Consider the following 15,561-nt stretch of genomic DNA (forward strand, 5'->3'; position numbering starts at 1 on the left):
GAAAAATCAGTATAAATCCTTAGAAAATTATCCCCCAGTGTCTCCATCTGCTGGCGGTATTGAATAAGCATTGCTGCACTGATGGGGTATGCATTAGACGAAAAAAAAGAAGAAAAAGAAGAATAATACGCCCAGAAAAGAGGCGAAAAGGAGAAAAACGTAAAAAAACGTGAAAAAAAAGTAAGAGGAAGAGAAGGGAAAAAAAGGTGGAAATGGGTTTAAAAGTGATTTCGGCGGAGAATATATATATATATATATATATATATATATATATATATATATGCGCACACACACACATAGATATAAACGTATTCTCCGTTGAGATATTGCAGCCGCTGCTGTGTCCAGGCCCAGGAGCCTTAGCACTGTGCTGTGATGTCACTCAATACCACTGACATCACTAGGTGTAAACAACATCTCTCCTTTGCTGTGTATGTGACTATGGAGCTGTTTGGTGATGTCGTCTATTACGGCCTTCATAGAAGCAACAGGAGATTGTTGCATCCATCTTGAACCCTCAGAACTACAGTGCTATGATGTCACTCACTTCCACAGGCCTTGCAGAGTGTAAACAACAACAACCCAGCTTTGTTGTGTATGTAACCAAAGGGATTTGTGATGTCACCTAGAACCTTCACAGCAGCGACAGCTTTATGAGGAGCATCAGCACTGCTCTGCCTGAGCAGAACCATCACCGCCATAGGTTGTCAAATAACCCGGATTTAACCCACACAGGTAAGTCCAATGGGGTGCAGGCATGTCCTCTATGCTTACAGCTTCCCGTGGGTGTTGGTTTGATACCGTTTGGGGACAGCCAAGGAGGCATCTGCAGGCAACAAAGGTAGGTGTGTGCTTGTGTGTGTGTTTCCTATGCAGATCCTAAGCCCAGTGTCACATGCAAGTAGGAGGAGTAAGAAGGGTTCCTGGCAAATCCGGGTTATGGATTGCATTTAAAAAGGCCCCGTGGGAGTGCAATGGGCCCCTGTCTTGCTGCTTAGCAATAATGGTATGGGTTTAGGTTCTGCTGTGTGTACTGGTGGTTGACTGCCCCCCAGCCCAGAGTGTGCATGGAAAATTGTCTGGCAGCCTCCCTGACAGCAAGCAGTGATAGTGCCCATGAAGGGGACCTTGTTGGGCCCGCCCCTTTCACGGTTATCGCTTCTCGGCCTTTTGGCTAAGATCAAGTGTAGTATCTGTTCTTATCAGTTTAATATCTGATACGTCCCCTATCTGGGGACCATATATTAAATGGATTTTTGAGAACGGGGGCCGATTTCGAAGCTTGCTTCCGTCGCCCTATGCATTGACCCGATATGGCAGTATCTTCGGGTACAGTGCACCACCCCCTTACAGGGTTAAAAAGAAAGATTCCTACTTTCATTGCTACCTGCTTGCTGGCTAGCCAGCTAGCCAGCCCTGTGGGCCTTGCTGCTGCTGCAGCCAATAAACAAAAGGTGGTGCTGCTGCTGCTTCTGCTGCTTCTGCTTCTGCTTGTGTCTGGCCCCTGTTGGAGCGTCCAGGCACAGGAACTTCTGCTGCTGCTGACTAAATGGCCTCCTTAATTGGATCATTTGAGTAGCCAGCACACCTGTGCAGGTAGGGCATGACATGATAGGCAGCTGCCTTGATAGCGGGTGGGTGCTGAATGTTCCTAATTGACAAAATAAGATTAATGCTTATGAAGAAATATAAAATCTCATCCCTTCCCCAATATCGCGCCACACCCCTACCCCTTAATTCCCTGGTTGAACGTGATGGACATATGTCTTTTTTCGACCGTACTAACTATGTAACTATGTAACATAACATGGGGGGGGGGGGGTCTCCTGGCTGTTCACACAGGTGTGTCATTGCTGTACATTGACCATGCATTGCTTCTGTGGTATTGCAAAGGCAAAGACAAATGCTTCCAGCCATCCATTGCACTAATGGATTGGTCATCAGCTGGCTGTCTATGTCCCGCATCAATATAGACCAAAGTACAGAGGGTTAGGCTATGCTATTGTGCACCTACCTGATGCATCAGAAGGTGCGAGGCCCTTGCTAAATTCTGTGCACAGACTTTGAGATCTATGCTTTAGACTGTATCTAAACCTGCTCCAACATGGACTGACATTCTGGCCTACTTTCAGCCGATGCGACTTGTCTGTCGCTGAACAGTCGCTTTTTATGTATTCAGCACCTATGTATAATGTTGTAAAAATGCTCTAGAAGCTAAAGTCGCAGAAATGTCACACATATTTGGCCTGCAACTTTCTGTGCGACAAATTCAGACAGGAAAAATCAGTATAAATCCTTAGAAAATTATCCCCCAGTGTCTCCATCTGCTGGCGGTATTGAATAAGCATTGCTGCACTGATGGGGTATGCATTAGACGAAAAAAAAGAAGAAAAAGAAGAATAATACGCCCAGAAAAGAGGCGAAAAGGAGAAAAACGTAAAAAAACGTGAAAAAAAAGTAAGAGGAAGAGAAGGGAAAAAAAGGTGGAAATGGGTTTAAAAGTGATTTCGGCGGAGAAATATATATATATATATATATATATATATATATATATATATATATATGCGCACACACACACATAGATATAAACGTATTCTCCGTTGAGATATTGCAGCCGCTGCTGTGTCCAGGCCCAGGAGCCTTAGCACTGTGCTGTGATGTCACTCAATACCACTGACATCACTAGGTGTAAACAACATCTCTCCTTTGCTGTGTATGTGACTATGGAGCTGTTTGGTGATGTCGTCTATTACGGCCTTCATAGAAGCAACAGGAGATTGTTGCATCCATCTTGAACCCTCAGAACTACAGTGCTATGATGTCACTCACTTCCACAGGCCTTGCTGAGTGTAAACAACAACAACCCAGCTTTGTTGTGTATGTAACCAAAGGGATTTGTGATGTCACCTAGAACCTTCACAGCAGCGACAGCTTTATGAGGAGCATCAGCACTGCTCTGCCTGAGCAGAACCATCACCGCCATAGGTTGTCAAATAACCCGGATTTAACCCACACAGGTAAGTCCAATGGGGTGCAGGCATGTCCTCTATGCTTACAGCTTCCCGTGGGTGTTGGTTTGATACCGTTTGGGGACAGCCAAGGAGGCATCTGCAGGCAACAAAGGTAGGTGTGTGCTTGTGTGTGTGTTTCCTATGCAGATCCTAAGCCCAGTGTCACATGCAAGTAGGAGGAGTAAGAAGGGTTCCTGGCAAATCCGGGTTATGGATTGCATTTAAAAAGGCCCCGTGGGAGTGCAATGGGCCCCTGTCTTGCTGCTTAGCAATAATGGTATGGGTTTAGGTTCTGCTGTGTGTACTGGTGGTTGACTGCCCCCCAGCCCAGAGTGTGCATGGAAAATTGTCTGGCAGCCTCCCTGACAGCAAGCAGTGATAGTGCCCATGAAGGGGACCTTGTTGGGCCCGCCCCTTTCACGGTTATCGCTTCTCGGCCTTTTGGCTAAGATCAAGTGTAGTATCTGTTCTTATCAGTTTAATATCTGATACGTCCCCTATCTGGGGACCATATATTAAATGGATTTTTGAGAACGGGGGCCGATTTCGAAGCTTGCTTCCGTCGCCCTATGCATTGACCCGATATGGCAGTATCTTCGGGTACAGTGCACCACCCCCTTACAGGGTTAAAAAGAAAGATTCCTACTTTCATTGCTACCTGCTTGCTGGCTAGCCAGCTAGCCAGCCCTGTGGGCCTTGCTGCTGCTGCAGCCAATAAACAAAAGGTGGTGCTGCTGCTGCTTCTGCTGCTTCTGCTTCTGCTTGTGTCTGGCCCCTGTTGGAGCGTCCAGGCACAGGACTTCTGCTGCTGCTGACTAAATGGCCTCCTTAATTGGATCATTTGAGTAGCCAGCACACCTGTGCAGGTAGGGCATGACATGATAGGCAGCTGCCTTGATAGCGGGTGGGTGCTGAATGTTCCTAATTGACAAAATAAGATTAATGCTTATGAAGAAATATAAAATCTCATCCCTTCCCCAATATCGCGCCACACCCCTACCCCTTAATTCCCTGGTTGAACGTGATGGACATATGTCTTTTTTCGACCGTACTAACTATGTAACTATGTAACATAACATGGGGGGGGGGGGGTCTCCTGGCTGTTCACACAGGTGTGTCATTGCTGTACATTGACCATGCATTGCTTCTGTGGTATTGCAAAGGCAAAGACAAATGCTTCCAGCCATCCATTGCACTAATGGATTGGTCATCAGCTGGCTGTCTATGTCCCGCATCAATATAGACCAAAGTACAGAGGGTTAGGCTATGCTATTGTGCACCTACCTGATGCATCAGAAGGTGCGAGGCCCTTGCTAAATTCTGTGCACAGACTTTGAGATCTATGCTTTAGACTGTATCTAAACCTGCTCCAACATGGACTGACATTCTGGCCTACTTTCAGCCGATGCGACTTGTCTGTCGCTGAACAGTCGCTTTTTATGTATTCAGCACCTATGTATAATGTTGTAAAAATGCTCTAGAAGCTAAAGTCGCAGAAATGTCACACATATTTGGCCTGCAACTTTCTGTGCGACAAATTCAGACAGGAAAAATCAGTATAAATCCTTAGAAAATTATCCCCCAGTGTCTCCATCTGCTGGCGGTATTGAATAAGCATTGCTGCACTGATGGGGTATGCATTAGACGAAAAAAAAGAAGAAAAAGAAGAATAATACGCCCAGAAAAGAGGCGAAAAGGAGAAAAACGTAAAAAAACGTGAAAAAAAAGTAAGAGGAAGAGAAGGGAAAAAAAGGTGGAAATGGGTTTAAAAGTGATTTCGGCGGAGAATATATATATATATATATATATATATATATATATATATATATATATGCGCACACACACACATAGATATAAACGTATTCTCCGTTGAGATATTGCAGCCGCTGCTGTGTCCAGGCCCAGGAGCCTTAGCACTGTGCTGTGATGTCACTCAATACCACTGACATCACTAGGTGTAAACAACATCTCTCCTTTGCTGTGTATGTGACTATGGAGCTGTTTGGTGATGTCGTCTATTACGGCCTTCATAGAAGCAACAGGAGATTGTTGCATCCATCTTGAACCCTCAGAACTACAGTGCTATGATGTCACTCACTTCCACAGGCCTTGCAGAGTGTAAACAACAACAACCCAGCTTTGTTGTGTATGTAACCAAAGGGATTTGTGATGTCACCTAGAACCTTCACAGCAGCGACAGCTTTATGAGGAGCATCAGCACTGCTCTGCCTGAGCAGAACCATCACCGCCATAGGTTGTCAAATAACCCGGATTTAACCCACACAGGTAAGTCCAATGGGGTGCAGGCATGTCCTCTATGCTTACAGCTTCCCGTGGGTGTTGGTTTGATACCGTTTGGGGACAGCCAAGGAGGCATCTGCAGGCAACAAAGGTAGGTGTGTGCTTGTGTGTGTGTTTCCTATGCAGATCCTAAGCCCAGTGTCACATGCAAGTAGGAGGAGTAAGAAGGGTTCCTGGCAAATCCGGGTTATGGATTGCATTTAAAAAGGCCCCGTGGGAGTGCAATGGGCCCCTGTCTTGCTGCTTAGCAATAATGGTATGGGTTTAGGTTCTGCTGTGTGTACTGGTGGTTGACTGCCCCCCAGCCCAGAGTGTGCATGGAAAATTGTCTGGCAGCCTCCCTGACAGCAAGCAGTGATAGTGCCCATGAAGGGGACCTTGTTGGGCCCGCCCCTTTCACGGTTATCGCTTCTCGGCCTTTTGGCTAAGATCAAGTGTAGTATCTGTTCTTATCAGTTTAATATCTGATACGTCCCCTATCTGGGGACCATATATTAAATGGATTTTTGAGAACGGGGGCCGATTTCGAAGCTTGCTTCCGTCGCCCTATGCATTGACCCGATATGGCAGTATCTTCGGGTACAGTGCACCACCCCCTTACAGGGTTAAAAAGAAAGATTCCTACTTTCATTGCTACCTGCTTGCTGGCTAGCCAGCTAGCCAGCCCTGTGGGCCTTGCTGCTGCTGCAGCCAATAAACAAAAGGTGGTGCTGCTGCTGCTTCTGCTGCTTCTGCTTCTGCTTGTGTCTGGCCCCTGTTGGAGCGTCCAGGCACAGGACTTCTGCTGCTGCTGACTAAATGGCCTCCTTAATTGGATCATTTGAGTAGCCAGCACACCTGTGCAGGTAGGGCATGACATGATAGGCAGCTGCCTTGATAGCGGGTGGGTGCTGAATGTTCCTAATTGACAAAATAAGATTAATGCTTATGAAGAAATATAAAATCTCATCCCTTCCCCAATATCGCGCCACACCCCTACCCCTTAATTCCCTGGTTGAACGTGATGGACATATGTCTTTTTTCGACCGTACTAACTATGTAACTATGTAACATAACATGGGGGGGGGGGGGTCTCCTGGCTGTTCACACAGGTGTGTCATTGCTGTACATTGACCATGCATTGCTTCTGTGGTATTGCAAAGGCAAAGACAAATGCTTCCAGCCATCCATTGCACTAATGGATTGGTCATCAGCTGGCTGTCTATGTCCCGCATCAATATAGACCAAAGTACAGAGGGTTAGGCTATGCTATTGTGCACCTACCTGATGCATCAGAAGGTGCGAGGCCCTTGCTAAATTCTGTGCACAGACTTTGAGATCTATGCTTTAGACTGTATCTAAACCTGCTCCAACATGGACTGACATTCTGGCCTACTTTCAGCCGATGCGACTTGTCTGTCGCTGAACAGTCGCTTTTTATGTATTCAGCACCTATGTATAATGTTGTAAAAATGCTCTAGAAGCTAAAGTCGCAGAAATGTCACACATATTTGGCCTGCAACTTTCTGTGCGACAAATTCAGACAGGAAAAATCAGTATAAATCCTTAGAAAATTATCCCCCAGTGTCTCCATCTGCTGGCGGTATTGAATAAGCATTGCTGCACTGATGGGGTATGCATTAGACGAAAAAAAAGAAGAAAAAGAAGAATAATACGCCCAGAAAAGAGGCGAAAAGGAGAAAAACGTAAAAAAACGTGAAAAAAAAGTAAGAGGAAGAGAAGGGAAAAAAAGGTGGAAATGGGTTTAAAAGTGATTTCGGCGGAGAAATATATATATATATATATATATATATATATATATATATATATATATGCGCACACACACACATAGATATAAACGTATTCTCCGTTGAGATATTGCAGCCGCTGCTGTGTCCAGGCCCAGGAGCCTTAGCACTGTGCTGTGATGTCACTCAATACCACTGACATCACTAGGTGTAAACAACATCTCTCCTTTGCTGTGTATGTGACTATGGAGCTGTTTGGTGATGTCGTCTATTACGGCCTTCATAGAAGCAACAGGAGATTGTTGCATCCATCTTGAACCCTCAGAACTACAGTGCTATGATGTCACTCACTTCCACAGGCCTTGCAGAGTGTAAACAACAACAACCCAGCTTTGTTGTGTATGTAACCAAAGGGATTTGTGATGTCACCTAGAACCTTCACAGCAGCGACAGCTTTATGAGGAGCATCAGCACTGCTCTGCCTGAGCAGAACCATCACCGCCATAGGTTGTCAAATAACCCGGATTTAACCCACACAGGTAAGTCCAATGGGGTGCAGGCATGTCCTCTATGCTTACAGCTTCCCGTGGGTGTTGGTTTGATACCGTTTGGGGACAGCCAAGGAGGCATCTGCAGGCAACAAAGGTAGGTGTGTGCTTGTGTGTGTGTTTCCTATGCAGATCCTAAGCCCAGTGTCACATGCAAGTAGGAGGAGTAAGAAGGGTTCCTGGCAAATCCGGGTTATGGATTGCATTTAAAAAGGCCCCGTGGGAGTGCAATGGGCCCCTGTCTTGCTGCTTAGCAATAATGGTATGGGTTTAGGTTCTGCTGTGTGTACTGGTGGTTGACTGCCCCCCAGCCCAGAGTGTGCATGGAAAATTGTCTGGCAGCCTCCCTGACAGCAAGCAGTGATAGTGCCCATGAAGGGGACCTTGTTGGGCCCGCCCCTTTCACGGTTATCGCTTCTCGGCCTTTTGGCTAAGATCAAGTGTAGTATCTGTTCTTATCAGTTTAATATCTGATACGTCCCCTATCTGGGGACCATATATTAAATGGATTTTTGAGAACGGGGGCCGATTTCGAAGCTTGCTTCCGTCGCCCTATGCATTGACCCGATATGGCAGTATCTTCGGGTACAGTCCCCTTACAGGGTTAAAAAGAAAGATTCCTACTTTCATTGCTACCTGCTTGCTGGCTAGCCAGCTAGCCAGCCCTGTGGGCCTTGCTGCTGCTGCAGCCAATAAACAAAAGGTGGTGCTGCTGCTGCTTCTGCTGCTTCTGCTTCTGCTTGTGTCTGGCCCCTGTTGGAGCGTCCAGGCACAGGACTTCTGCTGCTGCTGACTAAATGGCCTCCTTAATTGGATCATTTGAGTAGCCAGCACACCTGTGCAGGTAGGGCATGACATGATAGGCAGCTGCCTTGATAGCGGGTGGGTGCTGAATGTTCCTAATTGACAAAATAAGATTAATGCTTATGAAGAAATATAAAATCTCATCCCTTCCCCAATATCGCGCCACACCCCTACCCCTTAATTCCCTGGTTGAACGTGATGGACATATGTCTTTTTTCGACCGTACTAACTATGTAACTATGTAACATAACATGGGGGGGGGGGGGGTCTCCTGGCTGTTCACACATGGTGTGTCATTGCTGTACATTGACCATGCATTGCTTCTGTGGTATTGCAAAGGCAAAGACAAATGCTTCCAGCCATCCATTGCACTAATGGATTGGTCATCAGCTGGCTGTCTATGTCCCGCATCAATATAGACCAAAGTACAGAGGGTTAGGCTATGCTATTGTGCACCTACCTGATGCATCAGAAGGTGCGAGGCCCTTGCTAAAATTCTGTGCACAGACTTTGAGATCTATGCTTTAGACTGTATCTAAACCTGCTCCAACATGGACTGACATTCTGGCCTACTTTCAGCCGATGCGACTTGTCTGTCGCTGAACAGTCGCTTTTTATGTATTCAGCACCTATGTATAATGTTGTAAAAATGCTCTAGAAGCTAAAGTCGCAGAAATGTCACACATATTTGGCCTGCAACTTTCTGTGCGACAAATTCAGACAGGAAAAATCAGTATAAATCCTTAGAAAAATTATCCCCCCAGTGTCTCCATCTGCTGGCGGTATTGAATAAGCATTGCTGCACTGATGGGGTATGCATTAGACGAAAAAAAGAAGAAAAAGAAGAATAATACGCCCAGAAAAGAGGCGAAAAGGAGAAAAACGTAAAAAAACGTGAAAAAAAAAGTAAGAGGAAGAGAAGGGAAAAAAAGGTGGAAATGGGTTTAAAAGTGATTTCGGCGGAGAAATATATATATATATATATATATATATATATATATATATATATATATGCGCACACACACACATAGATATAAACGTATTCTCCGTTTGAGATATTGCAGCCGCTGCTGTGTCCAGGCCCAGGAGCCTTAGCACTGTGCTGTGATGTCACTCAATACCACTGACATCACTAGGTGTAAACAACATCTCTCCTTTGCTGTGTATGTGACTATGGAGCTGTTTGGTGATGTCGTCTATTACGGCCTTCATAGAAGCAACCAGGAGATTGTTGCATCCATCTTGAACCCTCAGAACTACAGTGCTATGATGTCACTCACTTCCACAGGCCTTGCAGAGTGTAAACAACAACACCCAGCTTTGTTGTGTATGTAACCAAAGGGATTTGTGATGTCACCTAGAACCTTCACAGCAGCGACAGCTTTATGAGGAGCATCAGCACTGCTCTGCCTGAGCAGAACCATCACCGCCATAGGTTGTCAAATAACCCGGATTTAACCCACACAGGTAAGTCCCAATGGGGTGCAGGCATGTCTCTATGCTTACAGCTTCCCGTGGGTGTTGGTTTGATACCGTTTGGGGACAGCCAAGGAGGCATCTGCAGGCAACAAAGGTAGGTGTGTGCTTGTGTGTGTGTTTCCTATGCAGATCCTAAGCCCAGTGTCACATGCAAGTAGGAGGAGTAAGAAGGGTCCTGGCAAATCCGGGTTATGGATTGCATTTAAAAAGGCCCCGTGGGAGTGCAATGGGCCCCTGTCTTGCTGCTTAAGCAATAATGGTATGGGTTTAGGTTCTGCTGTGTGTACTGGTGGTTGACTGCCCCCCAGCCCAGAGTGTGCATGGAAAATTGTCTGGCAGCCTCCCTGACAGCAAGCAGTGATAGTGCCCATGAAGGGGACCTTGTTGGGCCCGCCCCTTTCACGGTTATCGCTTCTCGGCCTTTTGGCTAAGATCAAGTGTAGTATCTGTTCTTATCAGTTTAATATCTGATACGTCCCCTATCTGGGGACCATATATTAAATGGATTTTTGAGAACGGGGGCCGATTTCGAAGCTTGCTTCCGTCGCCCTATGCATTGACCCGATATGGCAGTATCTTCGGGTACAGTTGCACCACCCCCTTACAGGGTTAAAAAGAAAGATTCCTACTTTCATTGCTACCTGCTTGCTGGCTAGCCAGCTAGCCAGCCCTGTGGGCCTTGCTGCTGCTGCAGCCAATAAACAAAAGGTGGTGCTGCTGCTGCTTCTGCTGCTTCTGCTTCTGCTTGTGTCTGGCCCCTGTTGGAGCGTCCAGGCACAGGACTTCTGCTGCTGCTGACTAAATGGGCCTCCTTAATTGGATCATTTGAGTAGCCAGCACACCTGTGCAGGTAGGGCATGACATGATAGGCAGCTGCCTTGATAGCGGGTGGGTGCTGAATGTTCCTAATTGACAAAATAAGATTAATGCTTATGAAGAAAATATAAAATCTCATCCCTTCCCCAATATCGCGCCACACCCCTACCCCTTAATTCCCTGGTTGAACGTGATGGACATATGTCTTTTTTCGACCGTACTAACTATGTAACTATGTAACATAACATGGGGGGGGGGGGGGGGTCTCCTGGCTGTTCACACAGGTGTGTCATTGCTGTACATTGACCATGCATTGCTTCTGTGGGTATTGCAAAGGCAAAGACAAATTGCTTCCAGCCATCCATTGCACTAATGGATTGGTCATCAGCTGGCTGTCTATGTCCCGCATCAATATAGACCAAAGTACAGAGGGTTAGGCTATGCTATTGTGCACCTACCTGATGCATCAGAAGGTGCGAGGCCCTTGCTAAATTCTGTGCAACAGACTTTGAGATCTATGCTTTAGACTGTATCTAAACCTGCTCCAACATGGACTGACATTCTGGCCTACTTTCAGCCGATGCGACTTGTCTGTCGCTGAACAGTCGCTTTTTATGTATTCAGCACCTATGTATAATGTTGTAAAATGCTCTAGAAGCTAAAGTCGCAGAAATGTCACACATATTTGGCCTGCAACTTTCTGTGCGACAAATTCAGACAGGAAAAATCAGTATAAATCCTTAGAAAATTATCCCCCAGTGTCTCCATCTGCTGGCGGTATTGAATAAGCATTGCTGCACTGATGGGGGTATGCATTAGACGAAAAAAAGAAGAAAAAGAAGAATAATACGCCCAGAAAAGAGGCGAGAAAGGAGAAAAACGTAAAAAAACGTGAAAAAAAAGTAAGAGGAAGAGAAGGGAAAAAAGTGGAAATGGGTTTAAAAGTGATTTCGGCGGAGAAATATATATATATATATATATATATATATATATATATATATATATGCGCACACACACACATAGATATAAACGTATTCTCCGTTGAGATATTGCAGCCGCTGCTGTGTCCAGGCCAGGAGCCTTAGCACTGTGCTGTGATGTCACTCAATACCACTGACATCACTAGGTGTAAACAACATCTCTCCTTGCTGTGTATGTGACTATGGAGCTGTTTGGTGATGTCGTCTATTACGGCCTTCATAGAAGCAACAGGAGATTGTTGCATCCATCTTGAACCCTCAGAACTACAGTGCTATGATGTCACTCACTTCCACAGGCCTTGCAGAGTGTAAACAACAACAACCCAGCTTTGTTGTGTATGTAACCAAAGGATTTGTGATGTCACCTAGAACCTTCACAGCAGCGGACAGCTTTATGAGGAGCATCAGCACTGCTCTGCCTGAGCAGAACCATCACCGCCATAGGTTGTCAAATAACCCGGATTTAACCACACAGGTAAGTCCAATGGGGTGCAGGCATGTCCTCTATGCTTACAGCTTCCCGTGGGTGTTGGTTTGATACCGTTTGGGGGACAGCCAAGGAGGGCATCTGCAGGCAACAAGGTAGGGTGTGCTTGTGTGTGTGTTTCCTATGCAGATCCTAAGCCCAGTGTCACATGCAAGTAGGAGGAGTAAGAAGGGTTCCTGGCAAATCCGGGTTATGGATTGCATTTAAAAAGGCCCCGTGGGAGTGCAATGGGCCCCTGTCTTGCTGCTTAGCAATAATGGTATGGGTTTAGGTTCTGCTGTGTGTACTGGTGGTTGACTGCCCCCCAGCCCAGAGTGTGCATGGAAAATTGTCTGCAGCCTCCCTGACAGCAAGCAGTGATAGTGCCCATGAAGGGGACCTTGTTGGGCCCGCCCCTTTCACGGTTATCGCTTCTCGGCCTTTTGGCTAAGATCAAGTGTAGTATCTGTTCTTATCAGTTTATATCTGATACGTCCCCTATCTGGGACCATATATTAAATGGATTTTGAGAACGGGGGCCGATTCTCGAAGCTTGCTTCCGTCGCCCTATGCATTGACCCGATATGGCAGTATCTTCGGGTACAGTGCACCACCCCCTTACAGGGTTAAAAAGAAAGATTCCTACTTTCATTGCTACCTGCTTGCTGGCTAGCCAGCTAGCCAGCCCTGTGGGCCTTGCTGCTGCTGCAGCCAATAAACAAAAGGTGGTGCTGCTGCTGCTTCTGCTGCTTCTGCTTCTGCTTGTGTCTGGCCCCTGTTGGAGCGTCCAGGCACAGGACTTCTGCTGCTGCTGACTAAATGGCCTCCTTAATTGGATCATTTGAGTAGCCAGCACACCTGTGCAGGTAGGGCATGACATGATAGGCAGCTGCCTTGATAGCGGGTGGGTGCTGAATGTTCCTAATTGACAAAATAAGATTAATGCTTATGAAGAAATATAAAATCTCATCCCTTCCCCAATATCGCGCCACACCCCTACCACTTAATTCCCTGGTTGAACGTGATGGACATATGTCTTTTTTCGACCGTACTAACTATGTAACTATGTAACATAACATGGGGGGGGGGGGGTCTCCTGGCTGTTCCACACAGGTGTGTCATTGCTGTACATTGACCATGCATTGCTTCTGTGGTATTGCAAAGGCAAAGACAAATGCTTCCAGCCATCCATTGCACTAATGGATTGGTCATCAGCTGGCTGTCTATGTCCCGCATCAATATAGACCAAAGTACAGAGGGTTAGGCTATGCTATTGTGCACCTACCTGATGCATCAGAAGGTGCGAGGCCCTTGCTAAATTCTGTGCACAGACTTTGAGATCTATGCTTTAGACTGTATCTAAACCTGCTCCAACATGGACTGACATTTCTGGCCTACTTTCAGCCGATGCGACTTGTCTGTCGCTGAACAGTCGCTTTTTATGTATTCAGCACCTATGTATAATGTTGTAAAATGCTCTAGAAGCTAAAGTCGCAGAAATGTCACACATATTTGGCCTGCAACTTTCTGTGCGACAAATTCAGACAGGAAAATCAGTATAAATCCTTAGAAAATTATCCCCAGTGTCTCCATCTGCTGGCGGTATTGAATAAGCATTGCTGCACTGATGGGGTATGCATTAGACGAAAAAAAAGAAGAAAAAGAAGAATAATACGCCCAGAAAAGAGGCGAAAAGGAGAAAAACGTAAAAAACGTGAAAAAAAAGTAAGAGGAAGAGAAGGGAAAAAAAGGTGGAAATGGGTTTAAAAGTGATTTCGGCGGAGAAATATATATATATATATATATATATATATATATATATATATATATATATATGCGCACACACACACATAGATATAAACGTATTCTCCGTTGAGATATTGCAGCCGCTGCTGTGTCCAGGCCCAGGAGCCTTAGCACTGTGCTGTTGATGTCACTCAATACCACTGACATCACTAGGTGTAAACACCATCTCTCCTTTGCTGTGTATGTGACTATGGAGCTGTTTGGTGATGTCGTCTATTACGGCCTTCATAGAAGCAACAGGAGATTGTTGCATCCATCTTGAACCCTCAGAACTACAGTGCTATGATGTCACTCACTTCCACAGGCCTTGCAGAGTGTAAACAACAACAACCCAGCTTTGTTGTGTATGTAACCAAAGGGATTTGTGATGTCACCTAGAACCTTCACAGCAGCGACAGCTTTATGAGGAGCATCAGCACTGCTCTGCCTGAGCAGAACCATCACCGCCATAGGTTGTCAAATAACCCGGATTTAACCCACACAGGTAAGTCCAATGGGGTGCAGGCATGTCCTCTATGCTTACAGCTTCCCGTGGGTGTTGGTTTGATACGTTTGGGGACAGCCAAGGAGGCATCTGCAGGCAACAAAGGTAGGTGTGTGCTTGTGTGTGTGTTTCCTATGCAGATCCTAAGCCCAGTGTCACATGCAAGTAGGAGGAGTAAGAAGGGTTCCTGGCAAATCCGGGTTATGGATTGCATTTAAAAAGGCCCCGTGGGAGTGCAAATGGGCCCCTGTCTTGCTGCTTAGCAATAATGGTATGGGTTTAGGTTCTGCTGTGTGTACTGGTGGTTGACTGCCCCCAGCCCAGTAGTGTGCATGGAAAATTGTCTGGCAGCCCTCCCTGACAGCAAGCAGTGATAGTGCCCATGAAGGGGACCTTGTTGGGCCCGCCCCTTTCACGGTTATCGCTTCTCGGCCTTTTGGCTAAGATCAAGTGTAGTATCTGTTCTTATCAGTTTAATATCTGATACGTCCCCTATCTGGGGACCATATATTAAATGGATTTTTGAGAACGGGGGCCGATTTCGAAGCTTGCTTCCGTCGCCCTATGCATTGACCCGATATGGCAGTATCTTCGGGTACAGTGCACCACCCCCTTACAGGGTTAAAAAGAAAGATTCCTACTTCATTGCTACCTGCTTGCTGGCTAGCCAGCTAGCCAGCCCTGTGGGCCTTGCTGCTGCTGCAGCCAATAAACAAAAGGTGGTGGCTGCTGCTGCTTCTGCTGCTTCTGCTTCTGCTTGTGTCTGGCCCCTGTTGGAGCGTCCAGGCACAGGACTTCTGCTGCTGCTGACTAAATGGCCTCCTTAATTGGATCATTTGAGTAGCCAGCACACCTGTGCAGGTAGGGCATGACATGATAGGCAGCTGCCTTGATAGCGGGTGGGTGCTGAATGTTCCTAATTGACAAAATAAGATTAATGCTTATGAAGAAATATAAAATCTCATCCCTTCCCCAATATCGCGCCACACCCCTACCCCTTAATTCCCTGGTTGAACGTGATGGACATATGTCTTTTTTCGACCGTACTAACTATGTAACTATGTAACATACATGGGGGGGGGGGGGTCTCCTGGCTGTTCACACAGGTGTGTCATTGCTGTACATTGACCATGCATTGC

General features: G+C 46.2%; 7 non-coding genes across 7 annotated transcripts; all 7 read left to right on the forward strand.

The window, feature by feature from the left end:
* Positions 1 to 1,154: 1,154 nt before the first annotated feature.
* Positions 1,155 to 1,345, forward strand: LOC130301910 (U2 spliceosomal RNA). The gene has a single exon (XR_008852251.1). It is a non-coding gene; the product is annotated as a U2 spliceosomal RNA (small nuclear RNA).
* Positions 1,346 to 3,436: 2,091 nt separating this feature from the next.
* Positions 3,437 to 3,627, forward strand: LOC130301911 (U2 spliceosomal RNA). Its single transcript, XR_008852252.1, has one exon. It is a non-coding gene; the product is annotated as a U2 spliceosomal RNA (small nuclear RNA).
* Positions 3,628 to 5,716: 2,089 nt separating this feature from the next.
* LOC130301912 (U2 spliceosomal RNA) lies at positions 5,717 to 5,907 on the forward strand. Its single transcript, XR_008852253.1, has one exon. It is a non-coding gene; the product is annotated as a U2 spliceosomal RNA (small nuclear RNA).
* A 2,090-nt stretch (positions 5,908 to 7,997) lies between these two features.
* On the forward strand, positions 7,998 to 8,188 carry LOC130301918 (U2 spliceosomal RNA). The gene has a single exon (XR_008852258.1). It is a non-coding gene; the product is annotated as a U2 spliceosomal RNA (small nuclear RNA).
* Positions 8,189 to 10,277: 2,089 nt separating this feature from the next.
* Positions 10,278 to 10,469, forward strand: LOC130301920 (U2 spliceosomal RNA). Its single transcript, XR_008852260.1, has one exon. It is a non-coding gene; the product is annotated as a U2 spliceosomal RNA (small nuclear RNA).
* Positions 10,470 to 12,559: 2,090 nt separating this feature from the next.
* LOC130301921 (U2 spliceosomal RNA) lies at positions 12,560 to 12,748 on the forward strand. Its single transcript, XR_008852261.1, has one exon. It is a non-coding gene; the product is annotated as a U2 spliceosomal RNA (small nuclear RNA).
* Positions 12,749 to 14,842: 2,094 nt separating this feature from the next.
* Positions 14,843 to 15,033, forward strand: LOC130301913 (U2 spliceosomal RNA). Its single transcript, XR_008852254.1, has one exon. It is a non-coding gene; the product is annotated as a U2 spliceosomal RNA (small nuclear RNA).
* Positions 15,034 to 15,561: the final 528 nt, after the last annotated feature.

The sequence above is a fragment of the Hyla sarda genome, unplaced genomic scaffold (assembly GCF_029499605.1).
Source record: "Hyla sarda isolate aHylSar1 unplaced genomic scaffold, aHylSar1.hap1 scaffold_1140, whole genome shotgun sequence".
In the NCBI taxonomy this organism is placed as follows: domain Eukaryota; kingdom Metazoa; phylum Chordata; class Amphibia; order Anura; family Hylidae; genus Hyla; species Hyla sarda.